This window comes from Crocuta crocuta, unplaced genomic scaffold, assembly GCF_008692635.1.
Source record: "Crocuta crocuta isolate KB4526 unplaced genomic scaffold, BGI_CrCroc_1.0 scaffold166, whole genome shotgun sequence".
In the NCBI taxonomy this organism is placed as follows: Eukaryota; Metazoa; Chordata; class Mammalia; order Carnivora; family Hyaenidae; genus Crocuta; species Crocuta crocuta.
In genome coordinates, this window is record NW_027531018.1 from 3,191,060 (window position 1) to 3,205,893 (window position 14,834).

Here is a 14,834-nt window from a genome sequence, read left to right on the forward strand (position 1 = left end):
TTAAATCGTTGGTATAAACTCCAAAAACAGAGGAAAGGAGCCGAGCCAGCACCCCTAAACCGTGTTTTGGGGTCATGGTTGTTGAAACCGCCCCAGCACAGGACGTCAGGCGGGCAGTGGGGAATTCGAACCTTCCTGCTGGGCGCACAGGTGGGGCCTGGCCAGCAGAGGGCGCGCAAGGCGCCGTCACCCAGCAGAGCCAACGGCCGGGGCGCTAGGACTCTGGGCTTCCTGCTGCGGAGCCTGACCCGGTCCCTGACGCTGCGCCTGCTGGGGGCGACTCTCCCTCTCGGACCAAGGGACCCGGCCCCTGGGCACCTCGGCCGGGTGAAGCCGGCACGGGCGGTGGGCCGGGATTGGAGGGCTGCGCCTCGGATTTCTGGGGAGACACTGCGGCATCAGGTAACCTAGAGGCAGCCTGCGCCCCGCGCTCACTCCCACCAAGCCCGGGCCCCCTGGCCACAGCACGCTCCTTTCTGCCCTGCGTTCTCGGAAGAAAAGGCGGGAAGGGAGGCGTGAGGAGTTGGCTGCAGCCCTGGAGGGAGACCCTAGGTGTAGGGGCCAGCATAGGAGAGTTGACACTTGGACTCTGAAAGTTTAGAGCCGCCAACTCTGCTTTTTCTCCGCCACGTGTCCTAGCTTCGCATTACCCTTTCCCCTCTCCAGAGAAAGTGCGGGCCTGGCACCAGCTTTTGCTCAACCCCTCCCTTGGAAAGTGCCTGCCTGCCTCCCTTGCCCTTGCCCTGTGCAGGTCCCTCCCTCCTGACCCGTTCCTAGTCTCTAATAGCTTGTCCATTCGGAGCCCGGACGTCTGCTTGTGGTCCATCCCCTGCTCTTCTTCCCTTTGAAAATCTTCCACAAAAATCGTTCAGAAGACTTTGGCAGCTGTGAATTTGAGGTTAGGAGTGGGGACAGTTAAAACTGATCTTTGTACCTGAATGCTTTAGGGCTTTCTTGTGCTTTTGGCCCCCTCTAAGATTTGATTTATTAAAATCTAAAGTAAAACTATGTCCTCCCTCTCCCCCTTTTTGAATCCTTTCATAAGGAGGGAAATAAAGTGATGAGAAGAGGGTGGGGAATCAGATTCCCATTACTCAAGTCCTGACTATAGACATATATTAACATATGGTAATGGGGCCCAGGGGTATTTATGTATCTGTTTATTTTCATATGAATCATCTAGTGAAATACAATGAACATTTTGAGGAGATGTAAAAAATGTATTTTGACACTTGGGTATATCCTGGTTGCGGTGTCTGTATCATTTGATTTGAGGGCCCTTGTCTCTGCCATGAAATACCAAACCCTTGTCTGTCATTGTGCCCCCAATTCTACTACTGATGTTTATTTCTTTTTGTTTCCAGCCTTAATGTTCTTTAAGAATGCCCCTCAGGAATCAGAGTTACCAAGGGAATGATGACATCATAATGTGTTATTGAGGAAGAACCTGATCTGGGATTCAAGAAACATGGTCACTTCTGAAGGCCTACTTTCAGTACTTGGCTCTGGGCCCAGTTCTGCTGCTAATTGGCTCTGTGACCTTGACTGTTCAACTTATTTCATCTCTTGGAATCTTGTTTATCTCACTTCAGGAAAGCCAGAACTAATAACCTCCATCTCTTGGCCGATCAGTGCTAAATTTGGTGGTCCATCTTGGTCCTCATCTTCCTTGACCTATCAGCAGTATTGGACCAAACTGATCACTCTCTCCTTAACATGCTTTTTTCTTGAAGTCTCTTAAAGTTTTCCTCCTTCCCCCCTGCCCACATCTTCTCAGTCTCCTTGACTGGCTCCTCTTCATCTCTTAAAGCGAGGGTTTGCAGTGTTCCGGGTCTCTTCTTGGACCCACTTACCTTTTAGGCACTCTCTTCTATGATATTTAACATCAATACCTTGATAGACTCCACATGTATGCCTCCAACATGGACTTGTTCCTGCACACCTTTCCCTTATCCTTTGACACTGCTATGCCTAAAAAGGAAATATATATTCTTGTCATCTCAGTCTCTTACAAAACCCTGTGCACAAATTAAGCCACTTAACTAACTCACAGGTAATCCAAGTAATGATCTGGTGAGCAGCCATCAGATTGCCATTTCTTCAGCATGGTCCTGCCCTATGAGTGCTATTTATTTTATTAAATGTTTTCTTTGTTTTAACATCATATTTATTTTTGAAAGAGAGAGAGAACGGGGGAGGGGCAGAAAGCGAGGGAGACACAGAATCCGAGGCAGGCTCCAGGCTCTGAGCTGTCAGCACAGAGCCTGATGCAGGGCTCCACCTCACAAGCCGCTAGATCATGACCTGAGCTGAAGTTGGGTGCCCAACCAACTGAGCCACCCAGGTGCCCCTAAAATAATTTTTTTATTAAAAAACTTTTTTTGACATTTATTCATTTTTGAGAGACCGATAGAGCGTTAGCAGGGGAGGAGCAGAGAGAGAGACACACACAGAATCCGAAGCAGGCTCCAGGCTCTGAGCTGTCAGCACAGAGCCCAATGCAGGGCCCAAACCCACAATCGGTGAGATCGCGACCTGAGCTGAAGTCAGATGCTTAACTGACTTATCCACCCAGGTGCCCCTAAAATAATTTTTTTAATGTTTATTTATTTGTGTGTGTGTGTGTGTGAGAGAGAGAGAGAGAGAGAGAGGACGCAAATAGGGGAAGGGCAGGGTGAGAGGAAGACACAGAATCCAAAGCAGGCTCCAGGCTCTTAGCTGTTGGCACAGATCCCAATGCAGGGCTTGAACTCGTGAACTGTGAGATCAAGACCAGAGCCAAAGTTGGACGCTTAACCAACTAAACCACCCAGGTGCTCCTAGTTCAATTTATTTTAGTTCAGCACACAATAACAAACATAGAGATTTGAAGGGGAATATGACATGTCCTTGTGTTATAGTGTAATATAACTCAGTCTCTCCTGTTTTAGCACAGGCCAGTTTTACAAGGTGTGTAGAATACAAACCATGTAGGACAAGAAGTCAGTCAGTTCCTACTGCACTTAGAAGATAGCAAGAAGTCAGACAGGTAGCATACTAATTATTTTTTTCATCTTGAGTTACTTCTTCCTTGAAAATCCAAAGGTGTAGGCCATATTCTTGAGACTGGGTTAGCTCTGAGGCATCTGGGGCACAGAAGGTTGTGAGGTGGGGGGGATCCTGAGACCCAGGCCCAGTTCTGTATTCTTGCCATTGAGATTTAAGAATTATAGACTACGAGGCTGCTAGATAAAGGGAGGCACCTTCAGAGCTTTCCAGAGAGTTCCTAAGCAGTCCTGCTTTAGTTGTGATGTACCCTTTCTTGTTTGCAACCCTCTTCTCAGTAATCTTCAAGCTCAGAATGACTTTAAGAATCCAGGTGATCTGTTGAGCTTTTCCTAGGTCCACNTGAGTGGATGAGCAAGGTGGACCACGTGGTCATGAGGACATGATCCCAATGTGTGAGGTCTCAACAAAGGTAGAGTTGTCTTAGAGGTGCAGTGTGCTTGACATTACATTTGAAGAAGGGATTTCTTCATTGAAGTTGGCTGTGGCCAAGAGATGTCTTTACTTTCCAATGAAGTATAAAGGCCTTGTAAGCCGTCATAGAACTGGACCAGGTTTTACTCATCTTTGCCTGGCACAACATATCAGTTATTTATAAATTGTACTTTGGTTTATTCCTCAGGAATATTTATTAATCTCATATTTATTTATCAGGAATTCTGGAACATCACCATAATTTGAGCTATTTTAGTTTGACATTGACTCATCAATAAATATTTCTTGAGCGCTGTGCTGGGCCTTGAGAATACAAAACAGAATACTATCTATTTCCTAACCCAAAATAATTTCTATTAGTCTATATTTATCTCCAGACTTACACCAAATCTAAAATGTTATTTACCTTAGTTTAAAAAACCCAAGGATCTCAACAAGGAATGAGAACTTTCCTTTTTTTCCTTTTTTCTTTTTTTGTAAATATAAACCATAGAAAAACAATTTAAGATTATTATTTCTATCTCCTTATCTCTACTTTTTAAAAAATATTTTTATTTATTTTTGAGAGAGAGATAGAGACAGCATGAGCAGGGGAGGGTCAGAGAGAGAGGGAGACACAGAATCTGAAACAGGCTCCAGGCTCTGAGCTAGCTGTCACCACAGAGCCTGACGCGGGGCTCGAACCCACGAACTGTGAGATCATGACCTGATCTGAAGTTGGATGATTAACCGACTGAACCACCCAGGCACCCCTTTACTTCTTTTTTAAAGTCCTGATTAGCAGTGTACAATTAAGTTAATTCACTTAATTGTTCAGTAGACCTCAGGCTCACAGTTTGAGAAGGCAAAATTACATCAAACTCTGACCCCCCACAGAGGGTGACTTCAGTGAGGACATCTTGCAGCCCTTGGGAGAGTGTCATCCAGCGAGGCCCCTGCTGCTTCGGCATCCTTTTACCTTCTCTCTGGGCTTTGGGCTGCTTGCAGTTTCCCATCACTGCAAGGAAAGCAGACTGACAGCCAGTTCTGCTCCTTCTGGAAATTTTCCACTGTGTCTCATACTTGTTCAGATGACTTTTCTCAAGAAAGCAGATTTCACAAACCACTCTCTTTGTTCCTGGACTATTGAAACCCTGGCAGATATGATTTAAGAATCTGAATGAAGAAACATTTAAAAGTACATGACACTGATTTGCAATGCAGGGTTCATCTCCGTCTTGGATTTTACATTGTCTCCGAAGCCTACGGTGCTCATTTGAGTTATCCATCCATCTGCCACAAAACAGGCTTTGTCTGATTTTTGTGGTATCCATTTGTTCTTGTCTTCCTTATCTCTCTTACTGCAATATTCCCACGATCAAAAATACAACCACTTGTACCCTGTTTGGATTTCACACTTTTACTAAACATCTTGACATGAAATCACAGGGTGAGATTTTCTTCCTTCTCTGAAATCTCTGATGAAAAGATTCTGTTCTGTGTGCGATCTATAGAATGGCTCAGTTGTAGGCGGGACGCACAATGTTTCAATGGGTGGTACAGCTCTTCATCTCAAAGCAGTTGCTGGTGACTTTTCTGAGCTCAAGTGTCCTGGAGAAATCACATAGAATTAATTATAAGACTGTTTATCTTTCATCAATTTCTCTTTTATTTTAGTGAGTTTTCCTTATGTATATCACATCACATCTGTCTACTCTTTCATAATTGTAAATACCATCCATCTCTCTTGCATTATACAGGGGAAAAAAGTATAAATGACTAAGAATTATTTCTTATTCTTCTTATTTCTTATTCTTAATTAAGAATGAATTCTTAATTACTCTATTTATTTTACGTCTTTACACAAGGTTTTGGTGTGCCAAGTTCTCTGATCTAGTGGAACAGGTTTCCATCTGTGAAAAACCTTACAAGCCTTTACAAATTTCCTACAATCTTAGGAATTTCAACATGACAGAATAAAGGATTCTATGGCAGTTAATAAGAAATTAGAGATTTACATAATCCTTGGGTTTGAAAAATGAGAGATGTGATGTGAAGAAACCTTTAGAACAAGAGCTGTTTCGGAATGTACTTTCTTACTCGTTCAAACATGAATTCAGTCAGCTTTTGCTAAGTGCTCATTAAGCACAGTGCTGGAGACTAGCAACATCACATTAAGACAGAGCCCCTACCTTTAAACATACCACTGCTTAGGAGGACAAAATATTTTCAGGTTGTATTTTTCTTTAGATTTTTATGTCTCTTGTTTTGTACTTCGGGAATTTGCCTTTGAAGAGATTTTTAATAAGGACGTATATTATTTTAGAATGAAGGAAGGAGGAAAACGATAGGCTTGGTAAGAGCAACTTTCTCTTTGACATCTCATATTTACATCATACTGAAAGCTGTGAGGGGCGGCGTTGATTTTCACCTAAACTGATTATGAGCTTAGAACAGCAGAGGATTTGACACCTGATGGAGAGCACTGGGAAGTGGGAAAATCTTCTGCTACTGCTGTCGATACTTTTCTGTTTTCTTGTGTTTTCTGTTACCCTGTAATAATTTACTTTTCCTTCAGTTAGCATGGTTAAGTATGTAGATTATCACTCCAATATGACAGTGCTTGAATGTAAAGTACAATGACAAAAACAAAGTAAACACACACACACACACACACACACACACACACACACACCCCTCATTAAAGGAGTTGACTCTTGATTTCAGCTCAGGTCAAGATCTCACAGTTTTGTAAGTTCCAGCCCCACATTGGGCTCTGCTGACAGCACAGAGCCTGCTTGGGATTCTCCCTCTCTCTCTGTCTCTCTTTCTGCCCTTCTCCCACTTGCACTCACTCTGTCTCTCCCAAAATAAATAAACTTAAAAAAATAAACTCATTAAGATGTAAAGGGTTTCCATGGGTTTTCACAGATTCTGTATTTGGATAATATAAAAGAAATAAGATTTTACCCATACACTTTTCAATTTTATTTACATTATTGTTAAATTTTAAAAAGTAAATTATACTTTGTGCTTTACTTCTAGTTGTTCAGCTGCTATATGGAAAGAAGCTGGATTATTTGGTTTTCTGTTTTCTCTCAGAAATAACTATATGCTTGCTGACCACTGTAAAAGTAAAATCATCTGTAGTCAGTTTAATAAGCCTGTAACCATACTTTACAGGATAATTACACAAGACAATGTTTCTATAAGTGACTTATTTTTAAGACTTTACAGGGTTAGGTCTTCTCATTATTAGAAAAAAATTTAAGTCGTTTTCTTATTAACTGTCACCTGAGTCAGAAATATCTTAAGAAATACAGCTGTGGAAGAGCTTTGTTCACAAAGATAGATAATGTAGCCTCATTTAAAACTTACACAAAAGGGGCGCCTGGGTGGCTTAGTCGGTTAAGCGTCCAACTTTCGCTTAGGTCATGATCTCGCGGTTCGTGGTTTCGAGGCCCGCGTCGGGCTCTGTGCTGACAGCCAGCTCAGAGCCTGGAGCCTGTTTCAGTCTGTGACTCCCTCTCTCTCTGACCTTCCCCTGCTCACGCTGTTTCTCTCTCTCTCCTAGAAATAAATAAAACATTAAAAAAATAAAAAAAAATACACAAAAAACCAAAGGCTTAAATGCCCAACAATAAAGAAATGGTTAAATAAATGATAAGAGATCCAAGCAACAAAATCTTATGTAGGAAGTTATATTTATGAAAATTATATATATATATACAGACATATATATATACTCACACAAGTAAATTATACTTAAGGAATGCTTTACTCACAATGCTATCATATACAGTATGTGGTAAATGTGAAATATTAATTAGAACCACTGGATTTGATGTTCTTATTTTTATTTATTTATTTTTTTGAAATGCCCCCCCTTTTTTAAAAAGTTTATTTATTTATTTTGAGGGGGAGAGAGAGGGAGAGAGAGAAAGGGAACCAGTGGGAGAGGGGGAGGGGGAAGTGGGACACAGGATCCAAAGTGGGCTTTGTGCTGACAACAGAGAGCCTGATGTGGAGCTTGAACTCACAAATTGTGAGATCATGACCTGAGCCGAAGTTGGATGCTTAACCAACTGAACCACCCAGGTACCCCTTGATTTTCTTATTTTAATATTTAAGGCCTGGAAATTGGCCAAAAGCAGGGAATACCCCAGCAGAAATTCTATTTAGACAAGAAAACCATTTAAATTATTCAGCTTGTTGGAGAATAGCAAAAGTCTTGCTGTAGCTATGTCATCAACTTTGTGATAGTTTATGTAAATAGCTGCTTTTATTTGGTAGAATTGATTTAAAAAATAAAGCCACAGAACAAAACTGATGATTTAATTTGTACTTTAAACTATAGTTTGATGGCAAATGAGGTAGTTTGGAATAACTTCATCACCTGTGATAACTCTTAACCCAATCTGCGCTTTTGGTTTCCTGCATTTATTTCCATATCTCTCAATTTAGGAAACACCATTGGGTTATCCTGAGAATTAGTGTAAAATTTCAGTGACGAATGCTCAGGGCATGGATAGTTTGGGAATCAGAGGTTTTATTACAATTTTGGACCAAAAACTGCTAAGAGATCAGAAAGAGAAGTGATTAGTTTGTTTGATCTTTATCACTTTGGGGATAATGAAAGTAAAGTTTTTTTGGAACATAATGCTAGACCTTTCCACTGATTGATTATATTTTCAAATTCACACGGGATTAGTTCTTTTCAAAAAAACATAAATATTGCTATTAATATTAAGATAACCTTGTAAGTAATCAAAAGACTGATTAGTCTGAACTGTTATCTTTGAGTTAACTCGATGCATTTTATAGTGGATAACATATTTGTTTTATATTTTAGAACTTGAGCTGTGTTCCCAATTTCATACAGATGCCAAGGCTTCATATATGAAGGACATTCACTAAAAAGGTAATTTGAAAAATATCATTAAATCGCCTTAATTTCCTATTTGGCTGATTAAAAAAAATCGCCTTAATTTCCTGTATTCAGCAGCATATCAAAATTTAAGTTTGAGAAGGTATATAGATTTATCAATATATTCCTATATCTATATATCTTTATTTACTACCTGACTGATGTAGTCGCTACAAAGCAAACAGTTACATAACTCAACATTTGATAGAGCCTTACAAGCCACCTGGATGTGGTTCTGAAGAAAGAAGGTAGTTGTCGTTAGATGAAAGGCTATTTTAAAATATAGCCTCTGTTAACCCACCAGCATATCTGGGTTGATTTCCAGTCAAGGAGTTAAAATTGCACTGGCTCTTTGCTCTCCTCACCCAGAGTCTTCTGTGGTACAGGGCAAATCTTATTACAACATTTTCTTGGAGTCAGGATAAAATTTGTGGCTGTGGAACCATGAAAGTCGCTGACCATACTTGAACCAAATCCAAGACTCTGGCCTCCTTTTCATAGTGCTGTGATTTATTGGGCTAACCAAGAAAGCCTTTTGCAGTTGGATGCTAGGTAACTTGAAACAACATTACTGAATATCTCTTTTTTAAGTATTGAAAATGTGTCTCCAATTAAAAAGGATAAATCCCTTAGAATTTGTTATTGTTCAAGATACTTAAGCTGAGGAGCTTTGAATAATTAATAGTCTGCATGTAGTTATTACATACACTTTAGTTTTATTGTTGATACATTCCAGAATACTTGAAGAGTTAGGAGGGTCTGTATTTTAAAATGTGATTATTATCCACTAGGAGGAGCTATATCCTCTTTTAAAAAAATTAGTTACCCAGAGAAAGAGTGAAGCTATAAAGAAAGCAAGGTGTCAAGACTTACCAAAACTTCTTATGAACCCCAGGTATTGGTGATAAATTGGTTACTTGTGTATTATTTTTCACTTTGGAATCATGAAATGCCATCCAATTCACAAAAGTTGATACTGTCTTGCAGGCATAGAGCTAAACATCGTAGGGCAAACAAGGTTCAAGACATTAGTGCTTCTTAGATGAGAGTGCAGAAATAGAAAGGTTTAGGGGAAGGAGTTAGTTTCCTTCAGTAGAAGTAACAGTTGAAGCTAGGACTGGGAAGGATTTCTCTAAGAGGGGTGGGAATGGATATGAAGAAGAATCAGGGTAAGTTAGGAAAGAGGAAGGAGGAGAGGTGGTGGGGGCAGCAGATGGGGGGAGGGGAAAGGGTGAGCTGTTGAAGAGGTCAGGGAAGAACCTAGATAGTGCTGTCACCGGAACCCAGGGAGGGGGACTTTGAAGCGTGTGTTAGTAGAGTTGGGGAGGGGAGCGGGGGTGAGTTCAGATGGACCTGAGTAGGTAGAGGAGAGTGAAAACAGGAAAAAAAAAAAAAAAAAGTGTTGTGCTTGGTTGGAAAGAGGACAAGGGGCATAAGTTTTAATTACATCACCTAATAATCATTCTTTGGCCAGTTAATAGAAGTGGTTTAGTAGATCGCTCAAGGCTTTGCAGATACTGTCTGATGACCCTTGTCACTAACCACAAAACACAAATCCATACAGAGTGTGACACCACAGATGACAGCAGACAAAGAGTGGAAAGACAGGGTCTTCATTCTGCATGTGTCACTAACAAGGTGAATGACCCCAAACGAGTAACTTAACCTTTGTGCAGGAGTACAAAAATAAGAGCCCCTTCTTTACAAGAAGGATACAGACGAATAAAAATACACAATCTAGGGGCACCTGGGTGGCTCATCAGTTAAGTGACTGCCTCTTGATTTTGGCTCACGTCATGATCTCCTGGTCGACAGATTGAGTCCCACATGGGGCTTCATGCTGGGCATGAAGCCTGCTTAAGATTCTCTCTCTCCCTCTTCCACTGCCCCCACAAAATAATAAAAATTTAAAAAATAAAAAATACACCTTCATAGAAATAAGACAGTCCTCAAAGTTATAGTCCACAGTAGTGGTCACAGATCATAACTCTGAACCCGTGCAGACAGTACGTTTAACAGGCCCACGTGGGAAATACCAATGACTCCAGGAAGATAAATCTAATAATTAGCAGATCTGTTCTGTTCACACTCAAATAGTCAACTGATTTTGTGTGTGTGTCCCTGACAGCTAGTACTGTTATTACAAGTATCCAGGGACCTGCAAATATGTTTGTATTTCACAAGTGGGATTTACATCTTTCACATTCCATAGGGAGCCAAACCCAGATGGTATGGAGGAAATGGCGCCAGTAAAAAACGTGATGTTTGCCTGAAACGTGTGGCTTTTCAAACTGAAGGGTTAATAAGAGGACTTGTTTATTTCATTTCCCTTCCTGTTGTGACACAGAATGTATTACCTGCAGCAAAGCCCATCAACTGGAACCAGAATGTTGGTAAGAATAGAAAGGTAGGTACCGCCTTGTACTAAATAACCTCCTGTTTGTGAGAAGCAGTTTCAGTGTAAACCTCCATGTCCAATGAAGGGTCCAAAGTCATTTTAAACAGTGCCTTCAGTGAATCAATAGATCTTCAATACTACTTCAATAGTTTATAAACATACTACTAAAAAAGTAACTGCCATGAATGAATTTGCTGCCATTACTATTCTTTGATATATATGTTTAATTTTTTTTGAAGTTTATTTATTTATTTTGAGAGACTGTGTGTGTGTGACCAGAGGAGGGTCAGAGAGAGAAGGAGAGAGAGAATCCCAGCCAGGCTCTGTACTTTCAACATGGAGCTTGATGTGGGGCTCGAATTCACGAACCATGAGATCATGACCTGAGCCGAAACCAAGAGTCAGACGACTAACTGACTTAGCCACGCAGGTGCCCCAAATTTGTTGATATATTTTAAATGTGATGTAACATTAGCATGTGGCAGACTTTAGCATACAGGATCCCAGTGTGGTGACAAATATACCAAATCTTATCCAGAAGAATTCCACTATAGACCTGTTTTTCTCTTATGGAAAGGAAAATATCCCTAAGGAGATTTTAATTTGTTTGTTTATAGAAAACAAAAATGGAAACAGTAATACCTTGAGAAGCAGGTCCCTGCCAGGTAATATCAAAGTTTGACCTTTATAGCCTAAACCCCACCTGTTCCCTGTTGTAATAGTAACTGAACCACAATATAAAATATGCTTGTCATATTCCTTGCTCGCTCTCTGTTTCTCTCTCAAAAATAATAAACATTTAAAAAAATTTTTTTTAAAAAGGAAGCATCTGGGTGGCTCAGTTGGTTAAGGTGGCCAACTTCAGCTCAGGTCGTGATCTCATGGTCTGCAAGTTCAAGCCCTGCGTTGGGCTCTGTGCTGACATCTCTGAACCTGGAGCCTGCTTCAGATTCTGTCTCCCTCTCTCTCTGCCCCTCCCCTGCTTACTCTCTGTCTCTCTCTCTCTCAAAAATATTGAACATTAAAACATTTTTTTAAATATACTTCTCATAATATGTAATCTGTTCTTATATATTACATGTATCTTTGGTAGGTCTCTTCTTTTATGTTCTTTATTTGTCCCTCCTTCCCCTCTCCCTTCCATCCTACCTTCCTTTGGCATGTAGTTGGACACTTGTGGCTTTAAAGCATTGGTAAAGCCTTTCTCCCAAGGTGCCCAGTAATAGCAGAAACTCTTAAGAGTATCAAAAGGACTTTCTCAAGAACCACCATAGTTTTAACTTCCTAGGTTTAGAGTAAAGGAAGCAGAAATTCTCTGACAACCATAGCTACCTACAGTAGTGACCCCTTGGTATATCTAAACCAATAGCAGAACAGAAAAAGGAATTCAACTTTAACCTTTGATGGTTAAAGAGTGTTGGTTGTAAAAGATTCGAAGGGTGGGACCTCCATGTACTTCATATTTCAGTTGCTTTCTTGAGTGTGACAAGGTAAAGGTATGTGCCATGGGCTGGGGACACACAGGTAAGTAAACATCTGCTCCAGCCCTGGAGGAACTGATCATGTAGCTAGAAGGGAAATGTACTGTGATCTTCTGTCTGCCTCTCCCGGCACCATGAGTTCCTTGTGAGGCGGAGATCCTTCTTCTTGCTTCTGAATGCCTTGTGCCGGTCACAGGGCCTATCCACAGAAGGCTCACAATAAACAGATCCTGATCAAAATAACTAACTGGAGTGATTTAGGCTGAGAAACCAAACGTAGCTTTTGGAGTAACAAACACTTGGCTTGTAGAAAGCCTCCAGTCATTTTTCAGTGCCATTCAGTGTAACCTAACACATATGCCCTACGTATCTCTCTCTCTCTGCTTAACCACAGATGTTACAAAGTCTAGTGGAAATTCTTCCTCTTGCACCACCTCTGAATTCATGCAGCACCTAATTCATTCCTGGGTCACTTGGTTCACAGCTAGATGACATAACCAAACACACTCCGTCCACCTGTGTCCCTGGCTTCTGGTCACAGCATCACTGTAGTTGTGCAGCACATGTTGAGCCTAATGAAAGATGGTGGGGGGATGGAAATATGATGTCAAGAGAGGCTGTAAAAATGAAGTAAGGCAGGAATAGGATTGAGCCAAGAGCAGACTAGCAGGTGCTTGTGAGAGTAACAGTGAACTTCATTTTACAGATAGGAGCTCCTTCAAAGCAGTAGTGATGAGCTAATCAATAAAATGGCACTTGAAATAAGTGGACATGTTAGTTCTCATAAACAGTTTAATTTTTTTTAAGGAAGGGAGGAAGGAAGAAATCATAAGGAAACCTTTGTGTCTCAGCCTAGGGTTCATTGTTGGGGAAGAGCATCTCCCCTGAGACCCTGTGATGATAGACCTGCCTTCACACAAGTTGGTGTTCAAATGCATACTGCTTTCATGGTTGGGGAAAATTATAGTCCGAGTAATCTATTTGGTAATTTATGTAGAGGAGTTCATGGTTGCTAATATCACCAAAGCATCTGGCAGGAAGAAAAATCCAAATTCTAGATGTCTCCTTAAAGGAGGCTGCTCCACAGATTAAGCCTTGTCAAACTTAAAAGGAGTCCAAAATTTCAAAACATATGTAATTATGTCTAAAGAATTCATAAATTGGAATGATTCTGTGCAGAATGGAATAAGCGTGTTAAAAATGTTTAAAGAAATAAAGATGAAATAAATACCTGAGCAAGGAACAAGAAAGATTCAGAGAAGGTCTAGGTGGATTTGAATAAAAACCAAATGAACTTCTATTAATTAAATGTATAATCACTGAAATAAAAACTCAGTGGATCAGTTAAACAGTAGGCTAGATACAATTAATGGAAGACTGAAGAACTAGAAAATGGATCTGGGGGGGCACCTGAGTGACTCAGTCGGTTAAGCATCCGACATCAGCTCAGGTCATGATCTCACGGTTTGTGAGTTCGAGCCCTGCATCGGGCTCTTGTGCTGACAGCTCGGAACCTGGAGCGTGCTTTGGATTCTGTGTCTCCCTCTCTCTGCACCCCTCACCCCCATTCATGCTCTGTCTCTCAAAAATAAATACATTTAAAAAAAAAAAAAAGAAAGAAAATGGATCTTGGAAAATCATCCAAAATGCAGCCCAAGGAAAAGAGATCGAAAATGAGAGAGAAGTTAGAGATATGTGAAAAGAGTTATAAGGTTTTACCTTCTATCCAGGTAAGAGCTGTAGAAGACGGGAACATAAAGAATGGGGAGAAGAATGTCCAAAGAGCATTTTTCAGGGTTGAGAAGCATATATATCCACAGAATCAAGGAGAATCACTCCCAAACAGATTAAACAAAGAGAAATCCATACCAGATATATCACAGTGCAACTCTCTAAAAACCCAAAACTAAGATCGTAAGAGCACATAGGGGAAAAGACAACACACAAAGGTCAACAATTAGACTGATAGCAAACCTCTCAGTAATAAAACTGGATGCCAGAGATTTGTGATAGTATCCATGAGGTTTATAAATGAATGCCATTCTAGAGATTTGTGTCCAGATACACCAGCATTATAGAGTAAACATAATGATACAATACTGGATGAACAGACCTATAGGAAAAGATAAGTTAAAAAAAAGGTAAAGGATGTATTTAGGAGAGTGTTTTTATTATTTTATGCCTGGAATTACTTGAGACATATTTGAATCATCGAACAAAATGATACATTGGCAGTTGTTTTGTTTTGTTTGTTTGTTTTAATCAAAAGCTTTAATCTGACCTGGATTAAAATAACCATGTCCTGTTTCCCTAAAAGCAGACTAATAAGCAGGGTCCTGGACCGTGGTGCTGATATTCTGATGGAGTGTTGTGTTTATGACCTTTGTTTTACTTACTAATACACAGTTAATTTTCTTTGGCCATTTAGGAAAAAAAGTAAAGGATGTATTTAGGAGAGTGGCCATTATAGAATGTGCCAGTTTGTTAACTTTAAAATATTAAAAGCAGCTTGAAATAAATAAATTGCTTTTCCTGTTTGAGGTTTAATAAGGTCTAGTGTACCAAAAGG

At 40.4% G+C, this 14,834-nt stretch overlaps 1 long non-coding RNA gene across 5 annotated transcripts in view; it reads left to right on the forward strand.

The window, feature by feature from the left end:
• Positions 1-243: 243 nt before the first annotated feature.
• The window catches only part of LOC144237261 (uncharacterized), a 110,701-nt gene continuing 96,110 nt past the window's right edge, over positions 244-14,834 (forward strand). For all 5 annotated transcript variants that reach the window (XR_013336805.1, XR_013336806.1, XR_013336803.1 and 2 more), the window contains exons 1-3: positions 244-402; positions 8,312-8,380; positions 10,599-10,793. This is a non-coding gene — a long non-coding RNA (uncharacterized LOC144237261). The remainder of the gene's footprint in view (positions 403-8,311; positions 8,381-10,598; positions 10,794-14,834) is intronic.